The 21082-nt window shown below is 24.2% G+C and overlaps 1 protein-coding gene and 1 long non-coding RNA gene across 8 annotated transcripts in view; both read left to right on the top strand.

The window, feature by feature from the left end:
* The window catches only part of LOC124427809 (octopamine receptor beta-3R-like), a 127270-nt gene that overhangs the window by 61935 nt on the left and 44253 nt on the right, over positions 1-21082 (top strand). The gene's annotated exons all lie outside the window — the stretch shown is intronic.
* Positions 17571-18660, top strand: LOC124427810. The gene is made up of 2 exons (XR_006943028.1): positions 17571-17913; positions 18417-18660. It is a non-coding gene; the product is annotated as an uncharacterized LOC124427810 (long non-coding RNA).

Here is a 21082-nt window from a genome sequence, read left to right as displayed (position 1 = left end):
ATCACATTATATCATAGATAAATATTACTTAAATATTACCTAAATATTATCTTAACCAATCTCTATACGCTTTTCGAAATTTCTATTACTATTATCATTTTCAAAACGATATCAATCGTTATCAATAATTTATATAATAACATTCATATATATATATATATATATATATATATATATATATATATACTACATTCGTTTATATAATTTATATAATAATAAAAACTTAATTTTATATTAATTATTTATTTGTAATATCTCGATATGTAACTTTTTAATTACACATGTTTTTCTTTTCTTTAATTAATTTTGTATAAATCATGGATTTTACCGTACCTTTTAAAATTTTTTTTTTGTTATCCATTTTTTTTCTCTCGATAAAATTTCATAATACATTCAAGCTCGTTGAAAGATGAATTATCGAACTGTTATTTCAACTTACAAAATTTACATACGAATCGAATTTGATATGCGAAGAATATTAATAAATCGAGAATGATTCGGGAAGGTATGGAAAAGTCGTTTACGTGCCATTGGGCAATTAGTCGATACGATGGACTGTAAAAGCAAGGGGAGAGAGAAAGAGAGACGAGGGAGACGAGGGATTTAGAACAGTCGAAATAGAACGATCGAATATGGTCGAAAATAATTGCTTGGTCGACTCCTTTTATTGGATTGGATACAACGATATCTAATCGAGATCAAAGATACCGTTTGGTTGACTTTGAAAAGAATCAAATTGTCTTTTATGTTCTTTTCCTTTTTTCTTCTTTTTTTTTTTCATTTTTTTTTTGCAACGAATGATATCAAAGTAAATTAAATTTTTAAAAATCAAAGCAAATTATAATATAATATTTATCCTTTTTTTTTTATTTATTTATAAAAAGTCAAAATACTCTTGATTTTACTCGAATTATTTTTACGTTTCGTTTTATTTAATATAATAATATTGTTTTTTTTATTTATAAATAATTTTTTTTAGAAACTGACATTTTTATAAATGTAAAAATAATTAAAAAAAAAAAAAAAGAGAAAAAACAATGAAGTTCGTGTTTATATAATTAAGAGAGAATTGTGAATGTTGGCTTATTTTTTATATTTTAAAATATATTTTTGTTGAAATATATTTAAACAATATAACTTTTTCTTTGTTTTTTAATAATTGCTTATTAAACTTGAAAACAACATTTTTTATTTTATTTAAAAATAGTCGAAACGAATGATATCAAAGTTAATTAATTTAATTTTTATTTTGAAAGAAAAATCTGTCGTTAATTAATATTAAATAATTTAATTTGAATTCGAAATAGATCCTCTTTTTCTTCGTTTTAAAATTATCGAAAGAATTTTGAATGAATTTCGAAGCAAATCGATCCAATCATTTGGATGTTTTTATTAAAAAAAAAAAAAAAAAAAAAAAAAAGTTTTTTTTTATAATCAATAACAAATAATTCGGAAGAAATTTTGTCGAGTTTCGAAATAAATTAATTCAAATTATTTCGATTATTAATTGATAAAAAATAATTTTGTTTAATTATGAAATTGATCTTCCTATTTGATTCTGAAATATTTTCGAAGGAATTCTTCTTAGTATCCTATGCGACGACATTTTGTGATAGGTCAGTACTATCTTAAAGTAGAACGATCAATTTCGCAATTTTCTTTCGAGGATGAGACAGCGTACTTTGTGAAGAAAAAACCAACGAGACAAGAATGGACGAGAGGATCGTTTTAAAGGAGAGAGAGCGTCCTTTGTTTACCTACTACACAGCTCATTTTTGTTTTTTTCTTTTATTCGCATTAAATCATGAAAATATTACAGAAGTAAATATTACAATAAAAAAAAAAAAAGACGAAATTTCATAACAGTACTAGAAATACAAAAGAGATACAAAAAAAAAAGAGAAAAATATAAAAATTACCTGAATGTTAATTGATTAATCATTTTTATTTTGTTTTAAATATTATTAATTTACTATTTATTTTATTATTAATTTATAATACCTGCTAATAATAAAATTATCAATTTATTATTTAACAATTGGAAATATTAAAACTACATCCTTTTTATTATCTAACAAAATTTATAATAATCAAATTATACATTTATTATCCTATAATTTATATTATTTAAATTATATATATATATATTAAATACTATATGTAGTATTAATATTATATAATAATATATATATATATACTATATATATTATATTTATTATATATTTATTATATGGTCATTTTGTGATAATAAAATAATAAATTTATATAAATATGTAGAAATTTATTTTTTATAAAAGATAAAATAATATACATTTAATATTTATTATTTATTAATGAAAAATTATTATGGAATATATTTTGGAATGATCATTCACAAACAAAATTTTTGTTAAATTCTAACTTATAAACGATATATATATATGTATACATACACTATATATATATATATATATATATATATATATATATATATATATATATATATATATATAATAGATAAGAAGCTTAAACTTCAATTTTCCTTTGGAAAAAGCCATCTTTCTTACAAATTCTTGCATGAATCTATTCTCGTTTATTGGATTATTTCAACGTATCAAAGAAAAAGATGAGGTAGACTTTGATCGGACAGGAAGAAAGTCGAAAAGTATACTTACTTTACTTCGAACTTTCTGCACATTTCAAAAGTTGCGAGTATATTTTCTCTCCTCTTTATCTTTATCTTTCTCTTTCCTTTTCTCTTTTCTTTTATACTACCACCAGTTACGCGTATTCATTCGATGTATCGAAGATACTGACCGTGCAAGATAAACGAGGCACTTTCTTTGGAGTCCAAGTTTTATTGGAACTTTATTCGAGAAAGAGAACGGACATTATGGTATCGTGCCACTGTTCTATTCCTATCTTTTTGTCTCTCTCTCTCTCTCTCTCTCTCTCTCTCTTTCACACACTAATAGTAAAAGAAAAAGGGTCATGAAAAGACACTGAGATAGAGGGTAGTCCATTTAAAGTGTTACGGACTATTTTTATAGCAATTGTTACGACTTTCTATTTACATTCTTTTTTGTTCATCTTTTTTTCTTTTGGTCTCCTATTCTTTTTTTGTCACTCTATTTCTTTTTCTACCCCCATTTATTTTTTATTAATTCTTTTTCTAATCCTAATTCATGGAAAGTTTTTCGAATAAACATTAATGAATTTTCTAAAGAGACTGGTGAAGTAAACAATAATTTGTTGATTTTTGTAAAATGTAACATAGCGACTTAGCTTGAATATTTTTTTCCCCTTTTTTTTTTCTTTTTTCTTTATTCAATCGTACAAATTTATTCACGTAATGAATTTTGTAAGAATTATCAAAATAAGCATATTTTACTTAACAAAATAATTTGTTCTACTATAATCGTTATTATTTTATTTCTATACATTGATATATCTATACTAGTAATAGTAATTACTAATGTCTATGTATATGTATACACACTTGTTATATACTTATTTTTCCTTTCTTTTACTATTTCATTAAATCGTACGATTTTTGAAATAAACAGCACATTTTATTAATATATTATCGAAATAAATAATAATTTATATACATATATATTATTTTTTTCAATTAAATACATGAATATGTTTTCGATAATAAAAACAAACGAAAAAGAAGATATTCGTGTTAATTCGATTTTTTCTTATTAAATAATTACTTCTATCGTATTGATAAAAGAATCGAAAAGAAAAAAAGAAAAAAAATATTTTTTATAATCGATTATCTCAATAGATTCGAGGAGAACAGCTGGTAACACTTTACGTGGACCCCATTCTGATCAGTTTCATATATCTACGAGTAAAACGATGAGAAGATAGAGAACTTGTTTTCTACGAAAAGAAACTTCTTAAATTTCCGCTTCGAAAATTTCTAGTACAAAGTCGATCCCTTGAATGATTCGTTCAAAGAAATTTAACAATTGCGATTGTCTATTTCAAACTTCGAAGAAAATCACAAATTGCACTTGGAATTAGTTCATATCTAGTTTCCAAGAAAAAAATTATTAAAGAAAAAGAAAAATAATTAAAAAAGAAAAAAAAAAGAGAAAAAAACCTTTCTATCAAACATCGTTTTTCTAGTTAATTCGAAAGGAAATATTTTTTTCCAATTTTATTTCATATCATTATATTCCTTTTTCTTTTCATTCGAACAACAAATTTTTTTTGTTTTTCTTTTTACATCTATGCCAGTTGAATGTTCGTAGAAAAAAAAAGAAGAAAAAAAATAAATAAATAAAAAGAAAAAAGAATAATTATGATGAGTTAATTCGACTAATTGGCTTACGATCATTCAGAATTGTATTTATTATATCAAGGACCGTTTAAACCGTTTAATTTTCGATTTAAATTTCACGCTCTCTTTCTCTCTTTCTCTCTCTCTCTCTTTCTCTCTCTCTCTCTCTCCGTCTTTTTTCTTTTTTTTCCACTTTTTTTTTAACTTCGCATATTTAATATACGAACACATACTTGTATTACTATATATTTCTATATACATACATACGTTTAAATAGACGATGAAAATAAGCTTTTACGTTAGATACCAGTCATTCCGTTAAAAAAGTTATATAGGTCGTAATGGTACAAAAGTTGAATGAAAGAGAGAGAGAGAGAGAGAGAGAGAGAGAGAGAGAGAGAGAGAGAGAGAAAGAGAGAAGAGATTATACGAGGTGGTGTAAAAAAATGTGTAGTGTTTTTTTAAACGAGAGTCATCCTAGAGTAATTACGTTCCTGTTTATTTTAATTCCACGTATAAGCTTTAGTTCTTTGCACGACGTTGAAAAGAAAAACGAGAGAAAAGATGAAGAAAAAGAAAAAATAAATAAATAAATAAAAAAAAAAAATAAAATAAAAAAGAAAGAAATTCTTTTTCCATTAATTTCTTTTTTATTTTATTTATTTTATTTTATTTTATTTTATTTTTTTTTTTTATTTTATTTTGTCTGATTTTCTTTTCTTTCTCTTTATTTTATTTCATTTTATTTATTTTTTCATTTTTCTCCTCTTTATTTTTTTTTATACATTTTTCCAACAACATTATCTATTACTCGCATAAATGCGTTTCTCAAGTCGATTCGAAATTTCATGCACGTTTCTTCGCGAATTCCAACTTTTATAAGACGTCCGAGAGATGCTTTCTTTTGTGAAAGAGAAAAGAAGAGAAAAAAAGAAAGAAAAGGAGAGAGTGAGAGAGAGAGAGAGAGAGAGAGAAAGAGAGAGAACTCAATTTCAATCGTATATGTACAAAAAGATATATAATATATCATTTCGTTATATAGCACTATCATGCACCGGCTGCACTGTCTTACATTTATTTCCCATAAGAATGTACATTATTATGTTAAGAAAGACACATGCTTGTATTTTTACAATATTTCCCTGACTTTCATTTTTCAGTGATATTAGAAGATAACAAAATGGCGGAATTTTGAGGCGCTCGACAAATTTTGATAAAAGTATTTCTTTTCTTTTGGTTTTTTTTTTTTAACTAGTAAACGTTTTTTCACTTCTTTTCTTTTTTTTTTTATTATCCATTCGTCTAGAAACTATTGATTGAAATTGATTTGTTGTATAATAATTACAAAAAAGAACACTTTGTGCCTTCATAGTCATCCAATGATAATAAGAATAATACAAAAATTGTTTTTACATGTATTTACAATTTCTTTGTTTGACAATAGGTAGTATAAAAATGACGAAATTTAGATGCACACAACGAATTTTTATAATTTCTCCCGACATTATATTTCTAATCTAATGAACAATCTTTTGATAAATTTTGAAATTAATTTAAATTTATTTATTATATAATTATTTAATATAATTTTATTATATAATTTATTTATTATAAATGAAAAAGTGGAAGTACTTTTTTTCATCGAATTTAATGACAACAAAAAAGTGATTACATTAATTATTCTTATAAACTTCGACTTTAACATGTGTGTATACAAATTACTTATCAATCTTCTTATATTTTTTTACATTACAAATACATGCGTCCATCTTCTGAATGATCGCTCTTTTTTTTTCTTTTTTTTTTTTTCATCATGTATCATTTATCCCGTGTACAAAGTATATCCTGAGAATATATACACGTGCAAAGATGATGGATGAGAAACATAGAGATGTCTTTCGAGCGTACGACGCGTAAATAAGTATATACACCGTACAATCATACAATCTATCACGCATCCTTTATACGAAACTATCATAAATGTTAAGAATATAAAGAGAAAAGGAAAACAAGTATTTAAACTATAATTATTTACAAAATTTTAATGATTTAAAAGTTAAATTCAAAAAAAACATTACAAATTATTGTCTATCGTTTGATAATTATCACGACGTTGCATGCATTACGTTTATTTCTATTTTTTTCTTTTCTTTGACGAATTCTCTCGAACTAAATAAAAATCAATGATATGTTTATATTTATGTTATGTTAATGCTTGATCATTCTATATTCATCGATAATATTTTATTGTTATGATACGGAACACACAAATTCGTTCAATGTATATATTAAATAGTACTTCTATTGTATTTAATGAATTCTCATTCTATTTCATGTTTTCTGTCTGTTCTAATGAGTTCCAATAAATTAAATGAAAAAAAAAGAAAAAAAAAAAATATATATATATATATATATATCTTTCGCTCTTTCTCTTGATAAGTTCTCATAATTTAGATGAAAATCGATGTATGTGCGTGCGTGTATGTATGTATATGTTATATATTTATCGAAATGATTTTATCAAAACGATCAAAATTTCCAAGATCATTCAAAGGACATATTAAATCATTATCCTCGCTTTGTTACATATTCTTTCACTCTCTCTCTCTCTCTCTCTCTCTCTCTCTCTCTCTCTCTCTATCTTTTTTCTCTTTCTCTCTCTTTTAAAAAATTTTTTTAAAAATCGCTAGACAAGAATTCATGTATATTTGCTATATATATATATATATATATATATATATATATATATATCAAAAATATTTTATATATAAAATATAATGTTATATAATATAATTTTATATAAAAAAATAATGTCGATATTCACGAAGTTTCATTTCAAGGATACGTATATAAATATTAAAAATATAAAAAGATAATCCATATGTCTTATTTGACAATTCTCATCCTGTTACAATATTCTTTCTTTGTTTCTTAATGAGTTCACTTTGAAACAAATGAAAATTGAAATTTACTCGATTGAGGATAGCCATTCTCTCATCATTTGTCTCACACTTTCATGTTAGATTATTCAGATCGATCATTCACATTGTCGGTTTTATCGTGCTCGTTTATCAAAGATGCCTCTCTTACAATCTTATTTCATTCATTGTGTCTTCTCGTATAGCATGGTACGGTTATCTCGATGTCCCAACGTGCAATGTCCTACTTTCGATCTTTTGTTCGATAAAGAATAAGAGAGAGAAAATGAGAGACAGAGAGAGAGAGAGAGAGAGAGAGAGAGAGAGAGAGAGAGAGAGAGGGAATGAGATCATTAACGAGAAATCAAATTCACTCTTTCTTTTCTTCTCGATTGTCATAAGCTCGTCTTCTTCTCGTCAGAAAGATCATTTTGTGCAACTCAATAAGTAACCCTACTTTTATGTACTGCTAAAGAAGCTTTTATCGTGCTTAAGAATTCTTATTGAGTTGATTTGTTTTTATGATAAACGCTCATAAGATGATACTAATTACTTTTGAAATGTATATATACACACACATATATATATATATATATATATATATATATATATATATATATATATTATATTTCATGTTAAATCTAGAATGATACATATGTACATATTATGTATATATTGTTTTCAAATTTTCTATTCGATTATAATTTCACATATCCATTAATTCTTTGAAGACATTTTTGTTAACTATATTTAAATATATATATATATATATATATATATATATATATATATATATATATATATGTATGTATGTATATGTGTGTGTGTGTGTGTGTGTGTGTGTGTGTGTGTGTGTGTGTGTGTATGTGTATATATTAATGAATAAAAATGAATAGATGAATTAATGAAAAAATGGATAAATGGATTAATACATTTTTTCTATCCATTAAATAAATGAGAGATTCGAAATTATATCGATAGAGGTTGTTTCAACTTGTATTACGTTAGCTTAAATCAACATTCTATTTTATTTCCTTCCATATTTTATCCCGTTATAACTCTAACTTTAACTTTTATAAATCATCACACTTAAATCTTCGTAGATCTTACGTCGTAGACTTCGTAATAAATTGGAGAAAAAAAGAAAGTGTCAAAAAATAAATGAAAACGAAAATATCTATATATATATATATATATATATATTTTTTTTTTTTTTTGTTTTTTAATATAATGATATATAAAACAAAAAAAAAATATTAATAACAAAACATCTCAAACCAAGGAAAAACAATTTTTCCTTTTAATTCACTTTTTTCATTCCTTTTACGTAAAAATTGTTTGACTACGATAATGTCCACCAAACTCTTTGTAGGTTTCTTTTCTTTTCTTCTTTTTTTTTTCGGAAATAAATTAACGAGCGAGAAAAAAATAATTCAAACGAGTTTTGAAATCATTTTACGATAAAGGGGACCATTTTAACGTGGTTCCACGTGAGCTTGTCAGCATTTTTTTTCACTCTCTCTCTCTCTCTCTCTCCCTCCCTCTCTTTCTCTCTCCACCTTTCATTTCACATTTTCCCTCGTTATCCTTCAAAACGTAACTTCAATAAATCCATTTAACTCTTTTGCAGATATTTCGTAATCGGTTCGGAAATAAATTAATGGATGCAAAAGAGAAAAAAGGAAGAAGGAAAAAAAAATAATAAACGTAGAGACGTAGACGAGATTCGAATTTATGACGACGGAGAGCGTTTAAACAGTCACGTGAACGATTACGTGAACTTTCATCGTCATTCTATTTATTTGGTTTTTTTTCTTTTTTTCCTTTTTCGTACCTATCATTTTTATGTTTCTTAACTTGATATAAAATAATTAATATCGAAAGGATTACTATAATATATTCACAAACGAAATAGAAATAACGACATACGAATAATTTTGAATTAAATTAATAAATGTTAGAAAATTTGATAGAAAGAAAAAGAAAAAAGTAAAAAAGAAAAAAAGAAAAAAGGAAAAAAAAATTATTCCTTTCAATCAAAATTGAATTAATTTAATTTATCAAGGCTGTCAGAATATAATCTCGTTGATTTCTCAAACGTTTCGAACGAAAGTTGTCTTCTGAAAGATGCGAGCTCATTTACCTCCCCTAATTCTCAATAAATAGATCTACTAATTGGCTCGTAAAGTTAAACGGTCAATTTGCTCGCATCTCGAGCATGCGATTCCGCACTAAGCCGTCGTATTTGTTGTTGCACGATCCTAGAAACAATAGCTTTTCTAACACCATTTACATTATTTTGAGTATCTGCCTGTCTGTCTATTTGTCTATCTGTCTATGCGCCTGTAAGAGTATAAGTATGTATGTGTATGTCTGTGTGTGCATAAGTATACATTTCATAAATGGTCGAGCTGACGAGAAAATTATCGGTGATACTATTACCGGCTGAAGTTATTATTCCAACTAATTAGATAGTGTTCAACTTCTCTTTCTCTTTCTCTTCCACCCCCCCACCCTCTCTCTCCCTCTCTCTTTCTCTTTTCGTTCATTTTGATCCACTTTTATTTTTCTATTTGCCATAGGAAGAACGACAAAATAACTTTTACACATTTTCCATTAATTCGACAAATATTTTCTAACACATTTAATAACACTTTTATCCTTCAATAATGCAAAACGTAATATTTAATTATAATTAATGCGTTATATATCAGGATTTTATTAATGTACAATAACAGAACTGTAAACAAATAAATTAATTCACAATTAATATTAATTTAAACGACTCACCAATTTATATATATATATATATATATATATATATATATATATATATATATATATATATATATGATAAATTGATATGTACGTGTATATATATATTTATATATATATATATATATATATATATAATCTGATATTCAATATCAATATCCTTTAATTTATTTATTTACAATTATATAGGGTGAGACAATAACTATGATCACGTTGGATATCTACGTTCTTTTTAAAGATATGATGAAATTTTGTTTATAAAAACCGTGTAGTATAAAGGGGGCGATGGCATAGCATAAATAATTTATTTGTAGTCGGACATGACAAGTATATGTGAAGGTTAACTGAGTTTTTTTAAAATGGAATCATACGTTTTTGATTGCATAAGTTGATGGAGTTAAAAATATATTACTCTACGTATATTATCTACGTATGTATATCGAAAAATTTTTAGTTTAGGATATATTTTAATGTAAATATTACTAAGAAATTATTTAGAGATATGACTAAAATATAATAAAAATAATATTAAGTAAATAGTTGTTGTACGAAAATGATGATTTCTTAATGCACCTTGCATTATTATTCTGTCCTTAATTTGTGTTTTCTTTCGAGTATTTGATTCATGTTTAAACAACTTTTAATTTCAAAGATATCCCCATGTAAATAAAAGATGTGCTTATTAACAGTACAAATAAAAATTATTTCTTCGGAAAAAAAATAATTTGTTTATTAATTATTGATTAATTTATTTAATTTTATAAATCAATTGCAATCTGAATGTTTAGTTGTTAAAATACAATGAATTTAATTCTTAAGAATTTGTTTATAAAAATATAAAGTTGTTTTCAATAAATTGTTAATTAATTATTTAACATATGCTGAAAAAATTAGATCAAATTTTGCCTTTTAAAATGATATTTGATTCAGGTCTCTATCATTTGTAGTTCCGAAAATATTCTCATGTAAAAAAAGATATAGCTATTAATAATGTAAATAAAATAAAATTATTTCTTTGGTAAGAAAATAATTTGTTTATTAAGTATTTATTAATGTATGTAAATTTATAAATCAGAGTTGTAATCTGAATTCTTCTTTTTAGCAAAATACGATAAATCAAGTTTATATGAATTTGTTTATAACAAATTATTTATAACAAATTGTTAATTAATAATTAACAATACATCAGAAAAATAGAGATAATTATGCCATTTAAAATGGTATTTGATTCAAGTCTCTATAATTTTTAGTTCCAGAAATATTCCCATATAAATGTAAGACGTTTACATTGACGCAATAACTTACATAATTTCATTCATTTAGTTTGATGACACACTGACTTACATAAATTCGAAGAATTTACGCGATCTTACTATTACTATTACTACTGTTACTACGAACAGCTGTAATATACGAATTATGAATTGTAATCTTTTGAAGGCGATATTTCCGGAATGAAAAATCGTAGAGACCTGAAAGAAATATCATTTTTAAGCTTAATTTATGATTTATTTATTCACCAATTGGAATAATGTTAATCGGTATAATAAAATCGATTTTGTTAATAAATTTTTATATTGAATATTTTCTTTTCTTTCGTGATAAAGACTTAACTATAAAAAAAAATCATTCAAACTTTTTAATATAATTCTACAAATTATCTTTTGTTTGTCTAAATTAAAAAAAAAAAAAAATAGAGTATCTATTAACAGTCAATAATGTATGAAATTGAAAGAATGAAATTTCAAGTGTCTTTCCTTTCGTAATTTACTGTTAATATTATTTTCTTATTATTACTTTTACTATATTTCAGTCATATCTCTATATGATCTTTTAATAATATTTACCATACGACTTATGTAAACAGAGTTACTTCATATCTTTAAAAGGAACGGAAAAATTCAGGGTGATCAAAGTTATTGCTTCACCTTGTATATACAATGAGGGCCTTATGTATTCGTACAGTAAAATTATGGAAATATTATACATATTATACTGTACGAATACTTTAGTCCTACACTGAATATGTATTATATGTAATATACATATATACATAGATACATATGATATTCGTATATGACATTATCATATCATATCACTATATCATATATACATACATATATGATAAATGGTTACAAAATAAAAAATTAGTAATTATGTATTACTTTTTCTTCTTGTTATCTTTTTTTCTTTTATATTTTTAATTATTCGTATATTACAAGCATGTCTATTAATTATAATTATGTAACTGAAGTGTTTTATTTACTTATTTATTTTCTTTTTTTTTTTCTTTTTTTACGAGAAACTTATATAATTATCGTGATAAGAAATACTAGAACTTAATTAGATTGCTTTGATAGATTAAAAGGCATTGGTATCGATAACAACTAAAATTTTTCTTTCGTTTTATGTTTTTTCTTAAATAAACAATCCTTCAAATACCTTTCATTTTTTTTCTTTCTTTCATTATTTTTCCTTGACAAGGGAAATACAGTTTTCTCCCGCCTTTTTTCTTTTCTCCTTTCGTTTTTCTTTCATCGTTTTGTTTCACTCGAATTGTTTCTTATAATAATAATAATAATAATAATAATAATAATAATAATAATAATAATAATAATAATAATAATAATAATAATAACAATAATAATAATAATAATAAAACAGATCTTTATACAAAACGTTCTAAATTTAAATCATAAGAATAATACAGTAATAATGTCGTAGTTCGGATATAATTTCGTTCATTATCTTACTCATATAATATACTTAAAGGAAAAATAATTAGAAAGTCCGAACACGTCGTTCGTTTGGTTGAATATATACATATATAAGGATGAGGGTATTAAAAAATTTCTTCCTTATTTATTCGGCCACGTTATTTTAGTCCCATGTAAGATGCTATTGGAGTAACTTTCATTGCTTTCTTCGTACTCATTTTCCATTATATTCGAATTAACTTCCATGACTTTCAACCATTTTCTTTTTTCTTTTATTCTCTTTTCTTTTTTTTTTCTTTTTTTTTTCTATATAACATTACGGGATTGACGTGGATTCTCTGGTGGTAGCAAGAATTTCAAATTGCTTCGCTTCTTAACTCGGTAAAAGACAGGTTACAACATTCCATGGTTTTACTTCTTCAAACGATACAATTTTATTCTTATTAAACTTGAAATCTCGACGTTTACGTTTCGTTGCAGAAATGTAAACATCTTTTTTTATAGTCGTAGAAGTTTTGAAATAAAACTTATATATGTATATATGTATGTCTATCGTTAAGACGATCGTACAAAGTTCGATGAATATCGTAACGCGTTGTGCCAATTTCATTTTCTTTATGATAAAATCATTTATATCTTATCCGAGAGAGATCTAAATAAAACGTTTTCTCGCATTAAAACATGATAGATTCAATTTAATAATTTAATATCTTGGAATATTAAATATAATATCGTTTCACATTGTAACTTGTATTTTCGAGTATTCAAACTTCAATTTTTCAATAATTTAAAGAAATAAAATTTATTGTATTAAAATTTAGTAATAATTGAATCAAACAAAATTATTTAAAATAAACAAGTAAACAAAAATATAACTATCTCTTAAATATCTTTCTAATCCGAATAAATTAAATTATCAATTAAAAAATAATAATAAATTGTCGAAAAATCATATTAATTATAAAAAAAAATATAAAATAAAAATGGGACTGCTCTCTCTCTCTCTCTCTCTCTCTCTCTCTCTCTCTCTCTCTCTCCCTTTCTCTTATATATCTAAATAATCTGAATAAATAAAATGATTAATTAAAAATTAATAATAAAATTCAATAATAATAAATCAAACTAGATTAAGTTTAATAGAATGGAATAGGATTACTCTTAAATATCTAAATAATCTAATTAAATAAGAGAAAAATGATTAATTATAATAATTAATAATAACTGAATTAAATTAAATTATCCAAAGTAAAAAGAAAAAAAGAATGATCGATTAAAAATAAGTAATAACTCTGAACAGCGTTATCTCAAGTAAATTGAAACAAAAATAAAAACAAAAAAAGAAGAATTGGAGAAAAAGAAAGACGAACAAGAGAAATGAGTGAAAGCGAGAAAAAAGAAAACGAAACAAAAAGAAAAAAGAAAATTGAATAAATAAAGAACTCTTAGAGAGAACGTTTCTAACCAATGCTTGATTTTTATTCATTCTCACAGCTGTCTCAGTACCAAAGTCAAGCTAGAAACTAAGAATACAAAGAACAGAGTCTCTTGGTGAATGTAGAAATACTAAGATTATGCGTCCCCATTTCTGTTAAGACACTACCAGTATGCACCCCTCTTTTTTTCCACTCGAGTTGTTTAAGTATATCCTTAAGGAATAAGAAGAAGAGAGACAGACAAAAAGAGAGAGAGAGAGAGAGAGAGAGAGAGAGAGCGAGCGAGAACAAGAAGATTATGAGAAAATTTGTTAGACGTAGGATGAGATAGAGAAAAAGAAAGAAAGTAAGAAATAAGGAAAGAAAGAGGACTATAAGAAAATGTGTTAGATGTAAAATGAGATAGAAAGTAAAGGGTAGCAAACTCATTTCAGAATAGATGTGCCACTCGCAAATTTACATTCCGATGGTTCAACTAAAAGATAGCTAATTACTGAAACACATTTGATAACTTTTCTTCGACCGCAAAACGAAAATAAATTAATGGGATGTAAAAGGGGAAAGGGAACGAAGTTAAGGGTGAAGGATGATTTGTTCGAAAGGAAATTCTGACTACGTCATCGAACCTAATCGATTCCGAGATCGAAAGATCAGATTTTTATTTTCTTTTTCTTTTGTTCTTTTTTGTTTGTTTTCGTCAATACTTAGCGCGCGTTAGATCTAATCTATCTAATTTTGGGCCAAACGAATTTCTCTTTTTTTCCTTATCTTCTTTTTTTTTTTTTTTCTTTTTTATTCTTTGTCAGTCCTTGTATAATGCCGATATTTAAAGATCTTTTAATTTCATTGATCGCTTGTTATTTAATGATTACTCTCATGTTTTATGTTTCAATTAAATTTTATAAATTCTTATATTATATACATATATAAATGTGTACGTACGCGTATAAAATACCTGGGTCGTAATTAATATATAAGATCTTCTTCATGATGAGATATATATATATATATATATATATATATATATATATATACATGATGAGAGATATATATATATAATACTAACATCGTTTTTACTCTTACGTCGTTAATCTTCAAGTTGGTGTAAGTTAGATCTAATCTTTCTAATATTCGGCTAACCTAGCTTTTTTTTATCCTACTCGACTAATGATCATTGATTAATACTGATACTTAATAGTTTTCTTATTTCGTTGGTTCTTATTATTTATAATTGTTCTCAATTTATATACCAATTCAATTTTATACAATATTGTATACATATACATATAATATATACATCCATACATATATATTATACAATTATCTATTTAAACAAACTGTACACATAAATTTTCATACCTTGCAGCATATAAGTTTATTTCTTAAAGACTATGATACACACGCATATATATGTGTGTACGTGTGTGTCTATATATATATATATATATATATATATATATATATATATGTGTGTGTATGTATGTATATGCGTAGGTATATATACTTAATCATGAAATTTGTTTTACGATGAAAACAAATTAAAAAGAAGAATATAAAACTAAATGAAAGATAAAAACTTACTCGTAAAATTTCTATTAACGTTGCTTACGTTCAGTGTACGTTTATTTGTTTTTCTTTCTTCTTTCTTACGTTCAATAATTCCCTCATTGAAGATTAGGAATGTTATAACGATATATATATATATATATATATATATATATATATATGTTATAACGATATTGAAAATATTTATTCTATTAAACAATTATTCTATTAAACAATTGTTCTATTAAATTAATCCATTAAAAAATTGTTCTATAATTTTCTATTTCAAGATAATAATTTATACGTATACGTATATATATATATATATATATATATATATATATATATATATATATATATATATATACGTATATATATACGTATATATATACGTATATATATAATATATATATATATATTAAATGTTCGTCTTGTTAAGACGTACATATATATATGTACGTCTTAACAAGACGAACATTTAACCAGAAGTGAAGAGCTTTGACCTTTTTCTATGTCGTAAGTACAAACGAATGTTTACTAATGCTTATGGGTCGTTTTATGAACGACGTGACCTAGACTGTTTACCGAGACACATATGTATCGATAGATACATACAATTTTATACAACGCGAAACTTTCCTTGAAATATTCGTATTATATTTATATATACGCACACAATACATGTATTTCTTTCATATGAATTATGATATATTTATTGATTGATACAAAAATTTTTTTTATATTGAAAACTAATTGAAATAAAAATGGTAGAAGTACATAGTTTAAAATTTGTATAAATACGATATATAATGTGATTTAAAAAGTTTCTATCGGATTATAAAAATCGTGAATTCTTTTGGTTAAATTTTTTCTTGTTTCCAAATCTTAAAAAATGTTCCTATGCTTGTGATTTTACAATTTGAAAAAGGAAAAAAATTCTGTCGGAAAAGTTTAGAAAAAGAATAGTTAATTGATTTCGAAAATCCTCTTAGGTATTTTGGCCTATCTTGTATATATATACACACACGCCCGTACACACATGTGTGTACAATATATATACTTTTTTGTATAAGCTATGATATAACTTTTGCATATATATATATACTCGAATAAAATTACTTTTATGACAAAAACGAATTAAAATGAAGAACGTAACAGTAAAAGGAAGTATATTAGCTTAAAATGTATAAGAAAATATTCCATGTACAATATTCTATATACTTCTTCTTTATGAGATATGACGTACACATATATATGTACGTATATACTCGTATAAAATTCTTTCTACGATAAAAAGAAATTAAAATGACACGAAATAATGTAAAATTAAAAAAGAAAGGATAGATAGAAGGATAGTATAAAATTACTATAAATATTTGAATTATGTATACCAATTTCGTATGTAGTGTGTGTGTGTTTGTATGTATTTATGAATTCTGACACTGTATATGAGTGTATATATTGATATATATACGTATATGTGTATATAAAATTTTATTTAAGCCTAAAAGAGAAAAGATGAAAAATTGTATTAAACTATTATTAAAATATATCATTAAAACATTATTATAATACATATTATATAATTTTATATATAATTTTATATATATATTTATATATTTATATAATATATATTTATTATATATATATATAATATTAATAAATTTAGTTAACTTTAATTAAAAAAATTTCATCATTATAAATAAAACAAAAAAGAAAATAATACTATTTCGCTTCATTATAAAAAAATGTGAAGGAAACATAATTTAAATAAATAACCGTGACTTAGCGTACAAAAGATAAGATAATATTAATCGTTTAACAGTTGAAATGTGTTAGCAATGGCAAAGCTATACGATAATTAAACTAATCGTTTCAGAGAGTAAATAGATATTTACGTAGAAAAAGACAGATATTGAATACATCCAAGGTCGAATGTTTGTATATATACATATATGTATATATTTATATACTACGTAGATAACAACAAAGTTATACGTTATCCCTAAAAGCTTGAAAAGCGAAAGCAATTAATTTCAAGGACAGATTCGACGAAGGAACATCGATCTTACAAGCTTCTTCTACACATTCGACGATGAGTTGTCGCGAAGAGAGCTTGTATCTAAGGAAGAGAAAATGTTTCAACATAAACTCTCTCTTCGTAGGAAAGGCTTTTGCTTGTTCCTACCATAGGGTGACAATGTGTACGAAGACGGTATAAGAAACTTTATCTCCGGTACACAAAGTAAGAAGTAAGTTTCATACAATACAATTTCAACATTGCTTGCGATATATCGTTAACTTTTCTACACTTCGAAGAGTGTAAAATCTCTCTCTCTCTCTCTCTCTCTCTCTCTCTCTCTCTCTCTCTCTATCTCTATCTCTCTCTCTATGTGTGTGTGTGTATGTGATTCTCTTTCTCTCTCATTCTCTTTCTTTTCAAACTCACTATCTCACTATAATCTTATTTACGTTTATAAACGTACTCGAACGTACGATAATAATCTAAACTTTACGAGTTTTTATCTATTCTTTTATTCTTCTCAATTTCAGTATTTTTATTCATCTTTATTGTCGTAAAAAAAAATATATATATATTTCTCTTTTATTAGTCGATATATCATATAATAAGTCTCATTTTTAAATAATACGATCCAATATCGTCGATCTTATCGATTTTTATGAACGAATGCTTCAAATTAATGTTACTATGTTTCGAGAAGGAAATTTAATATTTATTGGAGTTATTTCACAGTGAACACCGTTGTCAAGATACAGAAGTCATAATAATTTTTGTTGTATCAACGGAAATCGATATTTTTAGTCTAATAAACATGGATAGAGGATATCAATAGGAATCCAACAAGCATCTACAGTGTATCTTTACATCGACATTTCATTGAATTACGGCGCATTGAAGTTTAACAAGCTGTGTAATCGCAATAATACGATCAATTTTCTCAACCAAATGACTAATAAACGATGAATTCATAAATCAATTTTTTTTCTTGTCCTTTTATTCATTTATTTATTTATTTTTATAATATATAAGGTATTTTATTATTTTTATATGTATGTTCCTATCCTTTATTTTTTGCTATTTCTATCTTCTCGATTTTTATTTATTCTTGTCATAAAAAATATTTTATGAGTTAGTATACTTTATATATAACTACATAGAACAATTACTTTGATCACCTTAAATATCACAGTTCTATTTAAAGATATGGAGAAACTTTATTTAGAAAAATCATACGATACGGGAGGAATTATAATGCGGCAGTAATAATTTTTTTGTAAGTTGACTAAGTGTAATTCAACTAAGTTTTTTTTTAAACATAATCATAATGTACTTAATTTTATTAGTTGATGAAGCTTTATATTCTCTATAAAAAATATGTTAATCCATGTATGTTTAAAAATTATTATTTTAAAAGATATTTCACAGTTACATCTATATTACGAAAGAAAAGTCTTTTGAATTTTTGATCTTTCGATATCGTACATTGACGACTATTAATAGATTTTTTACTCCATATTTAAAAAAAAAAAGTAAAATTTACATATAAATATTTACAATAAAAATTTTCAAGAGTTCATTATAGTTATGTTCTTATAAAAAAAAAAGGAAAAAAAATTTCTTTTTTCTTATATTATAATTTTATGAGAATAGAAAAAAATTCAATTTAACAAATTATCAACAAAATCGATTTCATTATATCAATATTATTGCAATAATTAAATAAATAAAGAATAAATTACGCTTGAAAACAATGTTTATTTCAAGTGTATACCATTCTTCGTTTCGGAGATATCGCTTTTGAAAGATTTCCATTCATAATTGGTATAGTACAGCTGTTCGTAATCATAAACCCGTAAATTCTTGGAATTTATATAGGTCAATATGACACCAAGTTAAATTGAATGAAATTATGAGGATCAGTAGGCCAACGTAAGTGTCTTTCATTTTATGGGATTATCTTTGAAACTAAAAATCATAGAGACTTGAATCAAATACCATTTTAAATGGCATAATTATCTCTATTTTTCTGACGTATTGTTAATTATTAATTAACAATTTGTTATAAATAATTTGTTATAAACAAATTCATATAAACTTGATTTATCGTATTTTGCTAAAAAGAAGAATTTAGATTACAACTCTGATTTATAAATTTACATACATTAATAAATACTTAATAAACAAATTAATTTCTTACCAAAGAAATAATTTTGTTTTATTTACATTATTAATAGCTATATCTTTTTTTTACATGGGAATATTTCCGGAACTAATAATGATAGGGACTTGAATAAAATATCATTTTAAAAGGCAGAATTTGATCTAATTTTTTCAGCATATGTTAAATAATTAATTAACAATTTATTAGAAACAACAATTTTTATAAACAAATTCTTAAGAATTAAATTCATTGTATTTTACCAACTAAACATTCAGATTGCAATTGATTTATAAAATTATGTCAATTAATCAATAATTAATAAACAAATTATTTTTTTTCCGAAGAAATAATGTTTTTCTATACTGTTAATAATCACGTCTTCCATTTACGTGTGAATATCCCTAGAACTAAAAGTCATAGAAAATTCAATCGAATATCATTTTAAAAAGCAGAAATTTTTTATTTTCTCAACATATTTGTTAATTATTACTTAACAATTTGTTATAAACAATTTTTATAAACAAATTCTTATGAACTGAATTTATCTTATTTTGCCAAAAAAATTATTCAGATTGCGACTTGTTTATAATATTACATAAATTATTAAATAATTAATAAGCGATTATTTACTATGCATTTATTTGCGCTTACTCTGTTCTTATTCTGCGTAATTCTAAAACTAAGAAACCATCACTTTCTTATTATTATTATTTATTTATTACTATCCTTATTATATTTTAATCGTATCGTTATGGTTTTTTTAACATTATTTCAATTAAAATATCTGCAAAACTAATAATTTTTTGACATACTATGAAGAATGTCGGAGTTACATCGACCAATGTAATCAAAAACATATGAAGGCATTTAAAAAAAAAAAAAAAAAAAAGAAAACACAGTTGAATTTCATCTTTTATGCATCCATCTATAAAAAAAAATGTTAACTACCGTATTATGGTCCCCTTTATACAATACGACTTTTGTGAATAAAGTTTCTCCGTAACTCAAGAAAGAACGGAAGTATTCAAGGTGATCAAAGCTATTACCTCAGTCTGTATAAGTATATAGCCATAATCATAGGAAATAAGTAAGTGTATATATATATATATATATATATATATATATATATATATATATATATATATTATAGATGTTATTTATATAAATGAGATATATAAAAAAAATTAAAAAATAAAGCCACTATATATATATATATATATATATATATATATATATA

Source organism: Vespa crabro, chromosome 11, assembly GCF_910589235.1.
Source record: "Vespa crabro chromosome 11, iyVesCrab1.2, whole genome shotgun sequence".
Lineage (NCBI taxonomy): Eukaryota > Metazoa > Arthropoda > Insecta > Hymenoptera > Vespidae > Vespa > Vespa crabro.
Note: the sequence above shows the minus strand (reverse complement) of the source record. Positions and strands in the feature narration are given on the sequence as shown.